At 38.7% G+C, this 12,315-nt stretch overlaps 1 protein-coding gene across 2 annotated transcripts in view; it reads left to right on the top strand.

Moving 5' to 3' along the window:
• Window positions 1–4,897: 4,897 nt before the first annotated feature.
• Window positions 4,898–12,315, top strand: part of gli1 (GLI family zinc finger 1) — an 82,775-nt gene continuing 75,357 nt past the window's right edge. For both annotated transcript variants that reach the window (XM_054784044.1, XM_054784045.1), the window contains exon 1: window positions 4,898–5,201. The gene's annotated coding sequence lies outside the window, so the exon portion shown is untranslated. The remainder of the gene's footprint in view (window positions 5,202–12,315) is intronic.

Here is a 12,315-nt window from a genome sequence, read left to right as displayed (position 1 = left end):
TTAGAGTAGACAGATGTCTCACTCTTTCATTCATTTACCTCTCTGGGCTCCAATCACATGGCGAACTTTTGCTCCGCAAGAGCAAAACCACACCAGATTCCTCGGGGAGAACATGCAAACTCCGCACAGACATTTTTTTATTTTTTACATCGAATCGATAATAAAATGAATTGCATTATTTCATGAGCCAAAAGCCTGATGAGTGAAAAGGCAGATCCAGTTAGAGCAACGACACTACTTGTATATGGCCGTCTTTGCCCGCTCACCTTTGTAATCCCGTCCACCACTGACAAAGTGCACGTGTAGGATTGTGTGATGAAGCATATGGCTGCAGCATCTGTGCACGGACACTTCAGGGCCAACAACTCTCAGCTTGGCGGCTAAATCTCGAGACTCTCATTGAGACAACATGATGCTACTACACTGGACGCGAGGTCTCAATGGACGCCAGGCCTTGATTCAGGTCACCAACTGTTCAAGCTTTCATTCATGCTTTCAAAACAAGCCTGGAGACGTGTCGACAAAAGTGAGTACACCGCTCACATTTCTGCAAAGATTTAATGGTAACTTTTCATGGGACAACACTAAGAAACAACACTTGGATGCACTGTAATCAATGTACAAATGTGTTGCAATCAACACACAGCCATTCATGTATAAACCTCTGGCAACAAAAGTGAGTACACCTTGATGTAAAACTCGACTAATTGGGCCCAATGAGCCATTTTTTATCCTCGAGGTCATGTGACTTCTTAGTGTTTACAAGGTCTCTGAGGTGAGTGGGCAGCAGGTGTTAAATTTGGTGTTATCGCTCTCACACGCTCTCATACTGGTCACTTGAAGTTCAACATGGCACCGCATGGCACAGAACTCTGTGAGGATGCGAAAATATATATATATATTTTATTCTGCATCAGGGAAGTCCTTTTTCCAGGGATGGCCACATAGTGAAAAATGAACGGATGCCAGGGCTATTTTGATATTTTGTAAAGCAACACATTGTGATATAGGTGATATAGGTGATATAGGTGATATTGGTGAAAAATTATTAGTATTAACTTCAACCTCGACTTCAACGACTTTGTTCTTTTTTCCCCATTTTTGCTGGGGGCTTTTTCCCAAATATTTTAACTTTCTTCTTAAATAATATTTGTACATTTTCTTTTTGTAATATTTTGACTTTATTCCAATAATATTTTAACATTTTCTCAACATAATTTTTCAAAAATTCCAACTTTATTTAGTTTTGGTTGTTGTTGGTTATTACCACTTTGAAAAAAAAACACAAACATATTTTTTCTTTACTATTTCAACTTTGTACTACTAAAATTTCATAATTTTCCCTCATAATATTATGAATTTATTCTCCAAAAATTACAAATGTTTTTCCTCATTAAAATTAAACTTTTTTCACTTAACATTTTTAAATTTCTCCTGTCATTTTGGAAAATTTTATTTCCAACTTTTTCAACCTTCCTCTTGTAAATTTTCTTTTTGAATATTATGACTTTATTACCATCATATTAAAACTTTTTTCCCAACCTAATTTTCCACTTATTACAGCCTTATTTTGTTTCGTTGGTTTCTCATAAGATTACCACTTTAAAAAAAAATTATGACTATTTTTCTTCAATTTTTCATCTTTAAGCTACTAATATGATGTTATTTTTCCTTGTTATATTGTAACGCTATTCTTGTAAAATTAAGACTTTTTCTTGTTAGATTACAACATTTTTTTCTTAATATTTTGAGTTTATTTTCATAAAATTTCTTATAATATTACCACTTTTAAAAAAAGTGTCTATTTTTCTCCATATTTTGACTCTATGCTACTTTTTAAAAAATTATTTGACGTTTTTTCTCGTGAAATTATGACTTTTTTTTTTACTGCTGATTTTTTGCATTGTTGTTGTTGTTGTTGTTTTTAGTTGTTTTTGTTCAAATATATTTTTAGAATGTGTCACTGACCAATAAAAAAAACCCAGCCCCCGGCCTCACTTTGGACATCCCTGCTCTACATAAAGATGTTCTCGGCTGAAAGTGAAAACCACAGCAGCAACAAAACCGATGTTGTAGTAAGGAAATTGCTTAAACTGCATTAATACTGCTGATGAGTTCATTTAAACATGAGTTTTTTCACGCCAACAGCTGAAAGACATAAAAAAAAAACCCACACATTTTAAAAAGCATGCAGAGGTAGATGAACCTGCTGGATGCGGACCACCCGTCATACTTCCAATGCAGTTACTGCCATCTTGTGGCGCTAATAAAAAAACTACATAAGAAGGTTGTTTATGCCAGTATTTTTTGACCCAGTGCTCATTTGCTCATTTGCTTTTTGTAGCCCACGCACCCAGCAACTATAGGACCCTTGAATAGAGGCACGGATTGCAGCGTTTACGGTATGTACAATTCATGCTTGCCAGTAAATGTTAGCATGCAGGACGTATTGTGTCACGTCTGAACCGCAGTATACTCCATTCAAACAGGTCATAATAATATGTAATCATCAATCATCTTTTAATAACAGTTAAAAGAGCAGACTGCACACAAACCAAAAGCCTCAAACCTTTCGAAGCTATTCAACTTGACAAGATACAAAGCATGGAAACAGGCTGAAGATGCAACATGTGGAGAGGATTCGTAGCAACACAGTGGACTGCTTCTTATTGATCTCAGCTGAGGAACTCAAATAACAGAAAGACACAGAGAGCCAATAGAAACAAATAGAAAGCGTTACATAAGAAGCTGGACGCCACAGTGGCGCTTTGTCGTTCCTCTTTGCGGTGTGAGCGAGGATTCATTGGTGATATGATGGTCCGCTGCAGCGCAAGGCTGGCAAAGACAATGTAGGACTTCAACTAATTAGTGTAATTAGCCAAACCGAGGCCACACATCGTGTCTGTGGGGCCTGTGGATGTGGAAACACACTTTGGCTTCCATTGAGGGCAACAATCTAACAAAGCTATGCATGATGAAGAAAAGCATTTTTTGCACGTTTGTCACACTTAAAGTTCAGATCATCAAAAAATGTAAATATTAGTCGACGACAACACAACTGAACACAAAATGCAGTTTTTAAATGAACAATGTTATTATTAAGAGAGAAACAAAATCCAAACCTACAGTACATGGCCCTGTGGGAAAAAGTGATTGCCCCCTAAATCTGATAACTGGTTGGGCCACCTTCAGCAGCAACAACTAAAATCAAGCGTTTGCAATAACTTGCAATGAGTCTCTTACAGCGCTGTGGAGGAATTTTGGCCCACTCATCTTTGCAGAATTGTTATAATTCAGCCACATTGGAGGGTTTTCCAGCATGAACCGCCTTTTTAAGGTCATACCACAGCATCTCAATAGGATTCAGGTCAGGACTTTGACTAGGCCACTACAAAGTCTTCATTTTGTTTTTCTTCAGCCATTCAGAGGTGGACTTGCTGGTGTGTTTGGATCATTGTCCTGCTGCAGAACCCAAGTTGTTTTCAGCTTGGGATGACAAACAGATGGACGGACATTCTCCTTCGGGGTTTTTTGGTGAACAGCAGAATTCATGGTTCCATTTATCACAGCAAGTCTTCCAGGTTCTGAAGCAACAAAACAGCCCCAGACCATCACACTACCACCACCATATTTTACTGTTGGTATGATGTTCTTTTTCTGAAATATGGCATTACTTTTACGCCAAATTTAATGTGACACACACCTTACAAAAAGTTATTCTTTTTGAGTATTTTCCCAAAAGTCTTGGGGATCATCAAGATGTTTTCTGGCTGAATTGAGACGAGCCTTAATGTTTTTTTTGTTCAGCAGATGTTTTGGTCTTGGAACTCTGCCATGCAGGCCGTTTTTGCCCAGTGTCTTTCTTATGGTGGAGTCATGAACAATGACCTTAACTGAGGCAAGTGAGACCGTCAGTTCTTTGGATGTTGTTGTGGGGTCTTTTGTGACCTCTCGGATGTGTCATTGCTGCACTCTCGGGGTCATTTTGGTTGGCCGGCCACTCCTGGGAAGGTTCACCACTGTTCCATGTTTTGGCCATTTGTGGAGAGTGGCTCTCACTGTGGTTTGCTGGAGTCCCTAAGCTTTAGAAATGGCTTTATATCCTTTTCCAGACTGATCTCAATTAATCTCAGTTATGTTTGGGGGCGGGGGATCACTTTTTCACACAGGGCCATGTGGGTTTAGATTTTATTTCTCTCTTAATAATAAAAACTTTCATTGAAAAACTGCATTTTGTGTTCAGTTGTCATTGACTAATATGAAAATGAGTTTGATCTATCTATCTATCTATCTATCTATCTATCTATCTATCTATCTATACATATATACATATATATAGATACAGTATATATATATATATATATATATATATACTACTGTATAAGCACTAGAGTAAACCAAATCATGTTTGCAAATGATCACTCTTGTATTTTTGGCCCCAGTCAGTAGCTGGCAGCCTAAACTCCAGTCCAGGTTTTGCGGTGGATCTTGGAGCATCCCAACATGCATGCATGCGTGCAGGCAGCCACACACGCTGAGGAGGGATTTTACAACTTTAGAAAAGATTCCCGAAAAGAAAGAAAAAATAACATTCACCTTACTGATGACAGACTGCCTGATGGGAACATGGAAGCACACTTTTTGATTTATGAGCACTTGGATGTTAAGAAAATGAAGTTTGTTTTTAAGAAAACGTGTGCGGATTTAAATGGAAGGATGGCGCAGAATAAAGTAAAAGTTGAGGTTTGAAGAGAAAAACGAAGCAGCATCGTCTGCCCTGTCTTTTTTTTCCCTCCCCAAGAAAAACAAAAAGTGAACTTCCTGTTTCGGGGTGGTCCACACACAGACTGGGGAGGAGGGAGTGAGAGGGGGTGCGCATTACGCATTTGGAGGGCCGAGCGAGCAACTTGCGGGACTCCCTTGTTGCCGAACATGGGCTCCTTCTTCTACTTCGCTTAAAGTTCACTTCTAACGCGTGGAAGGGAGGAAAGGAAGCACTTTAAAAAAAGAGAGGGTACAGTCAGTGTGCGTTCAAGAAAGACCTGGAACATCTTACATCCACTTCGAGCTAAAGAGAAGACGAGAGAAAGCAAAAGGGGAAGGAGAAAAGGCATTTTTCTGTTTTTGGAATCTACAACTTTGGCAAGCCTTGGACCATTCCAGCTCTTCCAAGGACTTTGGGAAGTTTGATGCAGGCTGAGGTAAGCGGAATGTCCTTCCAACTTCATGGCTACACATGTGCTGCCATCACCTCCTTCAGTCTACTGGCTTATTTCTGGTGACTAGGATGCGTCTTCTTGCTGGATTTCTAGCATAAAGTGTCCTGGAGCAGCTTTTTCCTCTCATTTCTTATGTTTGGTCCTGTGGAAGAGGACATGGCAGTATCTATGTCCACACACACACACACACACACACACACACACACACACACACACACACACTGGGTGTAAAATCATCTGGTTCCAACAGCTGTTCCTTGTAACCTGAAATACTTGAGGTGCCAAAATCATTCCCAAATGTGTGTGTGTCTGTGTGTGTGTTTTACGACTACTGAAGATGTGCACAACTGTTTGTAAAAGTCTGTTTGTACAGGGACTTGAATCTAATCTAATGTGGACGGATTAGGTCTCCATGCATGCATTGGAGTCTGGATTGAAGAGCGTCAATAGAGCTGGCACACACACTTTATTATAGACTAGAGTGCTAAACACTCGCAAGCACAGACAACTCGTTTATCTTACCGTGAAAAGGTGCAGATTTTGCAGCAGTTGGATCAGAAAGGCTCCAAAACCCCCAAAAAATCCATTCCAACAGTTTTTATCATTAAAAACAATGGAAATAGAATAGAATTGATCTGTTCCGGGGTCAAACTATGGCCTCCATGGAGTGTTTAATAACTGTACAGGCAATGTTTTAAGTCAGGGGTGTCCAAAGTGTGGCCCGGGGGCCATTTGCAGCCCGCGGCTGTTTCTTATTGGCCCGCAACACATTCTGAAAATATACCCAAAAACGGAAAAAACAACAGCAGCAAAAATGGAAACATTTTACAAGAATAAAGTCAAAATATGAAGGACATTTTTTTTAATCTTAATTTTATGAGAATCACGTTATAATATTATGAGGAAAAATAATGTGCTTTGAGTAGCATAAAGTTGAAATATTAAAGAAAAAATATTTATTTATTTTATTATTTTTAAGTCGCAATGTCTTGAGAAACAAACAAAACAAAATGAAGTTGTCATTTTTTGAAAATTAGGTTGGGGAAGAAGTTATGATATTATAAGGATAAAATAAAAAAATATTACGGGACAAAAGCCATAATATAACGAGAAGGAAATTTACAAGCGTAAAGTTGAAATAAAGAAAAAAATCTTTTATTTTAGGTTGTAATAAATAAAAGTTTCCAAAAATAAAGTTGTAATATCTGGAAATTTTATTTGGGGGAAACGTTATAATATTTTGGGAATAAAGCCAAAATATTATGGGAATAAAATCATAATATTACATGAGGAAAATTTATGAAGAAAGTTGAAATATTTTGAAAATAAATTTAAAAAATCAGCAAAAACGAAGGGGGAAGAGTAAAGCTTCCACAGCCAATCCAACCTCAAAGCTTGGAGGCTAAAGGCTACACTGTGACTACGGTTCCATGTGTTCGTGGATCAGCTTCCATTATCATTCATTATCATTGTTATGCTTTCAATGTGGTTCGTAAGTGCGTGAGGCATATTTAGGGATTACACCTAGACTGTGAACAATGGCAATTGAAGAGATAAGGTGTGGGTTCTGGAGCCCAATCTTATGTAATAATTACAACGGTCACTTTTATGCCAAATGTTGATCCGAAATGGGAGGAGAACATCAACGTCAATCTGGCAGGAGGGTGTGTCAGCCGTGTGCCAAAAATAGCCATTCGCTGCTGGTCCTGTAACCCCCACGAAAAGTGGGGACCTACTGTATGCTGCCATTTTACTTTTTGACATTATACATGGAAAAGGAAGTTAATCCCAAACTTATTTAATAAACCTTAATAAGTTGCTTTTTTGATAATGGCAAATAAATAGTGTCAAGTCAACTTGTAGTGACAGCTCTTTAGATGCTCGCAGAGCTAAAGTGGTTTTTCCTAAGCTCCGTCGCCAAAGCGCTCACTCATTTGGGGCTCATTTCTGCTGTGTGCTTTAGAAATAGACTTGATTTTATTGTACTGAGCCGCCAGGACACAGACCCGTATCCAGCTTTCTCTGAACATTGCAGCTGTGTGTTGAATTCATGGTTCTATGGTCGTCATCACATATTTCACACACACTGCGCCATTCTCACGTTCAAGAAAAGACCAAAACAGTCAAAGAAAAAGCAAATCGCACTTGTTGACATCAAGGAGTCTGGAGTTCAAACGTTACTGTCGTGCCGACTCGGCATCCACTTCCGCCAGGATGGTGAGTGGAATCCAGAAACGTTGCATTGTAAACATGTCCTCGGCACACTGCTCGGCCATTAATTGCTCTAATAGACGGTGCAAAAGACCACATTTGTCATTTTTCAAGTTCCCCATAAACAAAGACAGGTATGTGTCATAAAAATGTTGTATATTTATAACACTGGTTGTTGTAAATAAACAGAACACTGGACGAGGCTTAAAGTGTAGTGTGTGGGACCCCCAGACACTTTTTACTTTTCCTTACTAGGGTTGCGAGTATGCTGTTACGCGGGTACACCCTGGACTGGTTGTGAGCCAATCGCAGGGCACGCAAGACAAAATAAAACATATAAGACATAGATAAGACTCATGCCCATGTGTGTTGCCGTAAATGTGCTTCGGTGCAAGGTGAGCTGAGTGGGCGGCGATCAGGAAGTGACGTCGGGGGTTCAGGGTTGCATTTCAGCTTGGCTTCGTTTTCGGCCGCAACAGTAGCCCGTGTTATGGATTATTGGGTCTGTTGTGAGATCATTCAAGGCTGCAATAAAAGCTTGTTGTTCCGGTGAGCAAGTCTGGTGCTCGTGTGTCGCGCTACAACCATTTGTTATTCGATCATGATTTTTTTTTTTTAATTTAAAAATGTAAATATCCTCTAATTTCAGCCTCTAAAATGTGAATGTTTTTTAATTTCCTCATTCATCCATGAAAGCGGACCTATGATCTTTGTGTTTTAGGCCAGGGGTGTCCAAACGTTTTCCAGCGAGGGCCACATACTGAAAATTGAAAGGACGCAGGAGCCGCTTGGATATTTTGTAAACCAGCATGTAGAGATATGCTAAGAAGCTACATGTAGCTCAACAAAAACTGCATTTCACCTTTGTAATATAGGTGAAATGCCACTAAAAATGACGTTTTTTCCATAATAATACAAGTTTATTCTTGTGAAATTGCGACTTTTGTTCTTCATTCAATTATGACTTTTTTTCTTAATATTTTGACTTCATTCCTGTAAAATTGCAGCTGTTTTTTTCCATTTCTGTTTTTTTTTTTTTTTCCAACTATTTAATTTCAGCTCTCCTCTTGTAAATTTTCGTCATGTAATTATAACTTTATTCCCATAGTATTTTCTATCTTTTTAAAAGATTATTTATTTTTTCTTTATTTCAACATTGTGACTAAAATGATATTTTTCCTCATGTAACAAGTTTATTCTCGTAAAATTGCAACTTTTTTCCCATTTGAAATTTTTTTTTTCTCTTAATATTTTGACTTTAGTCTGGTAAAATTTCTGCTGTTGTTTTTTTTGGGTATAATTTTCCAAATATTTAAACTTTCCTAATATTTTCACTTCATTCTCATGATATAAATTTTCCCCTAAGCTAAGTCTCCAAAATGTACAACTTTATTCATTGTTTTTGACTTTAAAAAAAAACCTTTAATATTTCAACTTCATGCGACTAAAATGACATTTTCTCTTTATGATTCTTACTTTATTCTTGTGAAATGATGGCTCTTTTTCCTTGCTAGTTTACAACTCTTCTCTTAATGTTTTGGCTTTTGATTGATTTTCCCATTTTTGCTGCTGCTGTTTTTTTTTTTTTAAGTTTCCTTGTTAAATTACATTTTTAGACTGTGCTGCAGGCCGATAAAATCACAGCCTCGGGCCGCAAATGGCCCCCCGGGCCTCGCTTTAGACGCCCCTGTTTTAGTCAAAACAAGATATCCACACACATCGGCTTTGACTGTGGAAAACAGTGATGGACATTTTTGCCTCTTTTCCACTAACGGTTTGTGTTTGCTTCATATTGATTGGTTCGGTGTAGGGCAGGGATGTCCAGCAAGGGCCACATACTGGAAAATGAAAGGGGGAAGGGCCACTTTGATATTTTGAAAAGTAGATATTCTAAGAAGTTCCATGTATTTCAAGAAAAAGCTACATTTCAGCTTTGTGATGTAGATGAAAAAGCTTATTGTTTGTATCAACTAAGCTCTTTGCTCTGTTTTCCCATTTTTGCTGTTGTTGTTGTTGTTTTTTTATTTCTAAATATTTCAACTTTCTTCTTAAGTAACCTTTGTAAATTTCCTTTTGTTAATATTGTGTCTTTATTCCCATAATATTATCCATTTTTCCTCAATCTAATTTTCCAAAAAATTACTTCTTTATTTTGTTTTGTTTGTTTTTCATAATATTACAACTTTTAAAAAATGACATATCCATCCATCCATCCATTTTCTATACCGCTTCATCCTCATTAGGGTCGCGGGGGCATGCTGGAGCCTATCCCAGCTGACTTGGGGCGACAGGCGGGGTACACCCTGGACTGGTCATATTTAGACTATATGCTTCTAAAATGATTTTTCCTCATAATAATACCAGATTACTCTTGTAAAATTGCAACATTTTTTTTCTCATTCCTATATGACGTTTTTCTCTTAATATTTTGACTTGATTCTCATAAAATTACAGCCCATTGTTTCCATTTCTGCTGTTGTTTTGTTACTTTTGACTCTTTCAACTTTCTTCTTGTAATTAGGGCTTTTATTTTGCCTTCATTCCCATAGCATTATAACTTTTTCTGCAACCCAATTTTCCAAAAATTACAACTTCATTAGTTTTTTTGGTTTGTTTCTCATAATATTACGACAAAAAAGTCTTTTCTCTTTAATATTTGAACTTTATGCTGCGCATTAACATTGTTTTTCCTCATAATATTACAATGTTATTCTTGTAAAATGACGACTTTTTTTGTTGGATTGCAGCTTTTTTGCTCTTAATATTTGGACTTCATTCTTGTAAAATTGCTGCTGATTTTTCCATTTTCACTGTTGTTTTTTTAAAATTTTAATGTTTGTATTAAATTGCGTTATTAGATTGTGCCAAAGACCAATAAAAGAACAGTCAGAGTCCACAAATGGCCCCCGGTCCGCACTCTAGACACCCCTGGTTTAGAGCCTAAGCGATTACTCGATTAATCGCAACAACAATCTTCAGATTAACCGACTAAGAAAAGGATGGTTTAGTTGCAGCCCTCATTGCAAGCCTTCAGTAATGTAATAAAGGATGACATGGAAGTGAATCAGTCTTTTTGTCCTGCTTTTCAACCGCTGCCAAGAGAAATGGTGACTTTTTGCTTATCGGGTTTGGGACGGGAGTGCACTTGTCCTTTGGCCACCAGTGAAAAGCTCTCGGGGTGGGAGGGGTTCGTCACCCTGCCTGCTCTTTATCAAGCGTGTTAAGGCCAAAAGGCTCCTTAATGGGGAATTGTCTTAAACAAATAGTGCACACAGGAAGGACTTGTCTTCCTATTAGCAGCCACAGGAGAGACTATCACAACCAAGATAAGTCTTTATCAGCATGAATACAGTGCTCTTTTAATGAGGACATCATTCGTGCGTTTAAGGTGTGGGATAGATAGATAGGTACGGGAAGTTGTTATTCCTACACAGGGTCACATGACCTTGCCTTAGAGGCAGGCAGCAACAAGTGGTGTGTTTTTGTCCAGATTCCATTTTGGTCCGCTCAGCAAGAAACATGTGTCACGTGATGCCTGCAATCCAACACACACACGCACACACTTCTTCCTCTTCCCACCTTCCAGAAAGAGAGGTGGGGGGGAGGGATAGGGAGAGAGACCACCCTCACTGGGATCACAGCCCCTCAATCAGGGCCTTTCACACCCTGTGAACCTGAAACAATCAGGCTTTAATAGCAGCTGTCTGTCTGGGAAGAAGGCAGGAGATGCTCCACAAGCTACGCTTTTTCCCTATCCCTTCACTCCGTCTTGCGGTGTTGTTTAGATAGTTAGCGGAGGGCGTGTTGCTTTGTTTTTCCTGAGACTAATTTGAGAGACCCGCTTTCGTCGCATACGGTACACTGGAACGTCGTGCAACTCTGAATTGGAGCAAAATCTTTGGGAAAAATACGGCGAAGATGTACAAAAACGCATCGTTAGCAATCCCGGAGGACTTCAGTCTAATTGTGGCGGATGCTTGTGCATGAGATTGCAATGGATGCTGCAGGAGGGACGAAAACGGCTACAAATACAAATCATCTTTCTTCTGTCGCTCACTGAGTGCTTTGAGACGTGGGAGTCTGTCTCGTTAGCGCTATCGCTAGTCATAACTCCCGCTAGTCAAAGGCTGGGCTGGACGCTTGTGGAGTTTTTTTTTGCATGTGCTTTGGCTTTCGCGACCGCTTGCCTTTGATTAGCGGGTAAAATGCGTGACGCAAGAAACACTTCCTGTCGTTCACTTTGAATTCGTACACCTACTTAGTTGGCAACACCGATGCCTCCTGCTGGATCTTCTTATTCTCTGGCAGACCAGGTGCATATGATGCGTGGCAAGAAGCAGTGTTACAATTTAATGTGTTTATAGCGGCAAATTCATTCTGTGGTGGTCCAAATTCCACATCTTTTGTGGAATTTATACCCTGCGTATTGTACTGAGTAGCCAGGACGGAAACGCACGTAGTTGAGTTTGTTGATGTTTCTGAGAAACACTTTAAACAAAGTAAAAAAAAAAAAAAGCACACTTGTCGTGACAGTGCTTTAGACGCTCACTGAGCTGGAAGCGATTCCCAGTTGCATATAAGAATGCCTTGTTTTGATATCTTATACAGTCATCTTTTGTTTATCGTGGTAATTGGTTCCAGACCCGACCGTGAAGAGCAAATTTTAGGATATCATATTGATAAATGGAATATTTTTATAGTTAGAGCATAGAAAACCAGTTTAGGACCTTCTAAATACAGATTTTAACATTACCAGAGCCTTCTAGACATGAAATAACACCCGAATAGTCGCCTTTACACTCCTCTTACCCAATTTAGTAAACATAATAAGAGAAAAAAAAGACCTTTAAGACATAAATAAGGCTAATGCTTGTGTGTGTTGCAA

This window comes from Dunckerocampus dactyliophorus, chromosome 8 (genome assembly GCF_027744805.1).
Source record: "Dunckerocampus dactyliophorus isolate RoL2022-P2 chromosome 8, RoL_Ddac_1.1, whole genome shotgun sequence".
In the NCBI taxonomy this organism is placed as follows: Eukaryota; Metazoa; Chordata; class Actinopteri; order Syngnathiformes; family Syngnathidae; genus Dunckerocampus; species Dunckerocampus dactyliophorus.
This window is presented reverse-complemented; position numbering and strand designations above follow the sequence as displayed.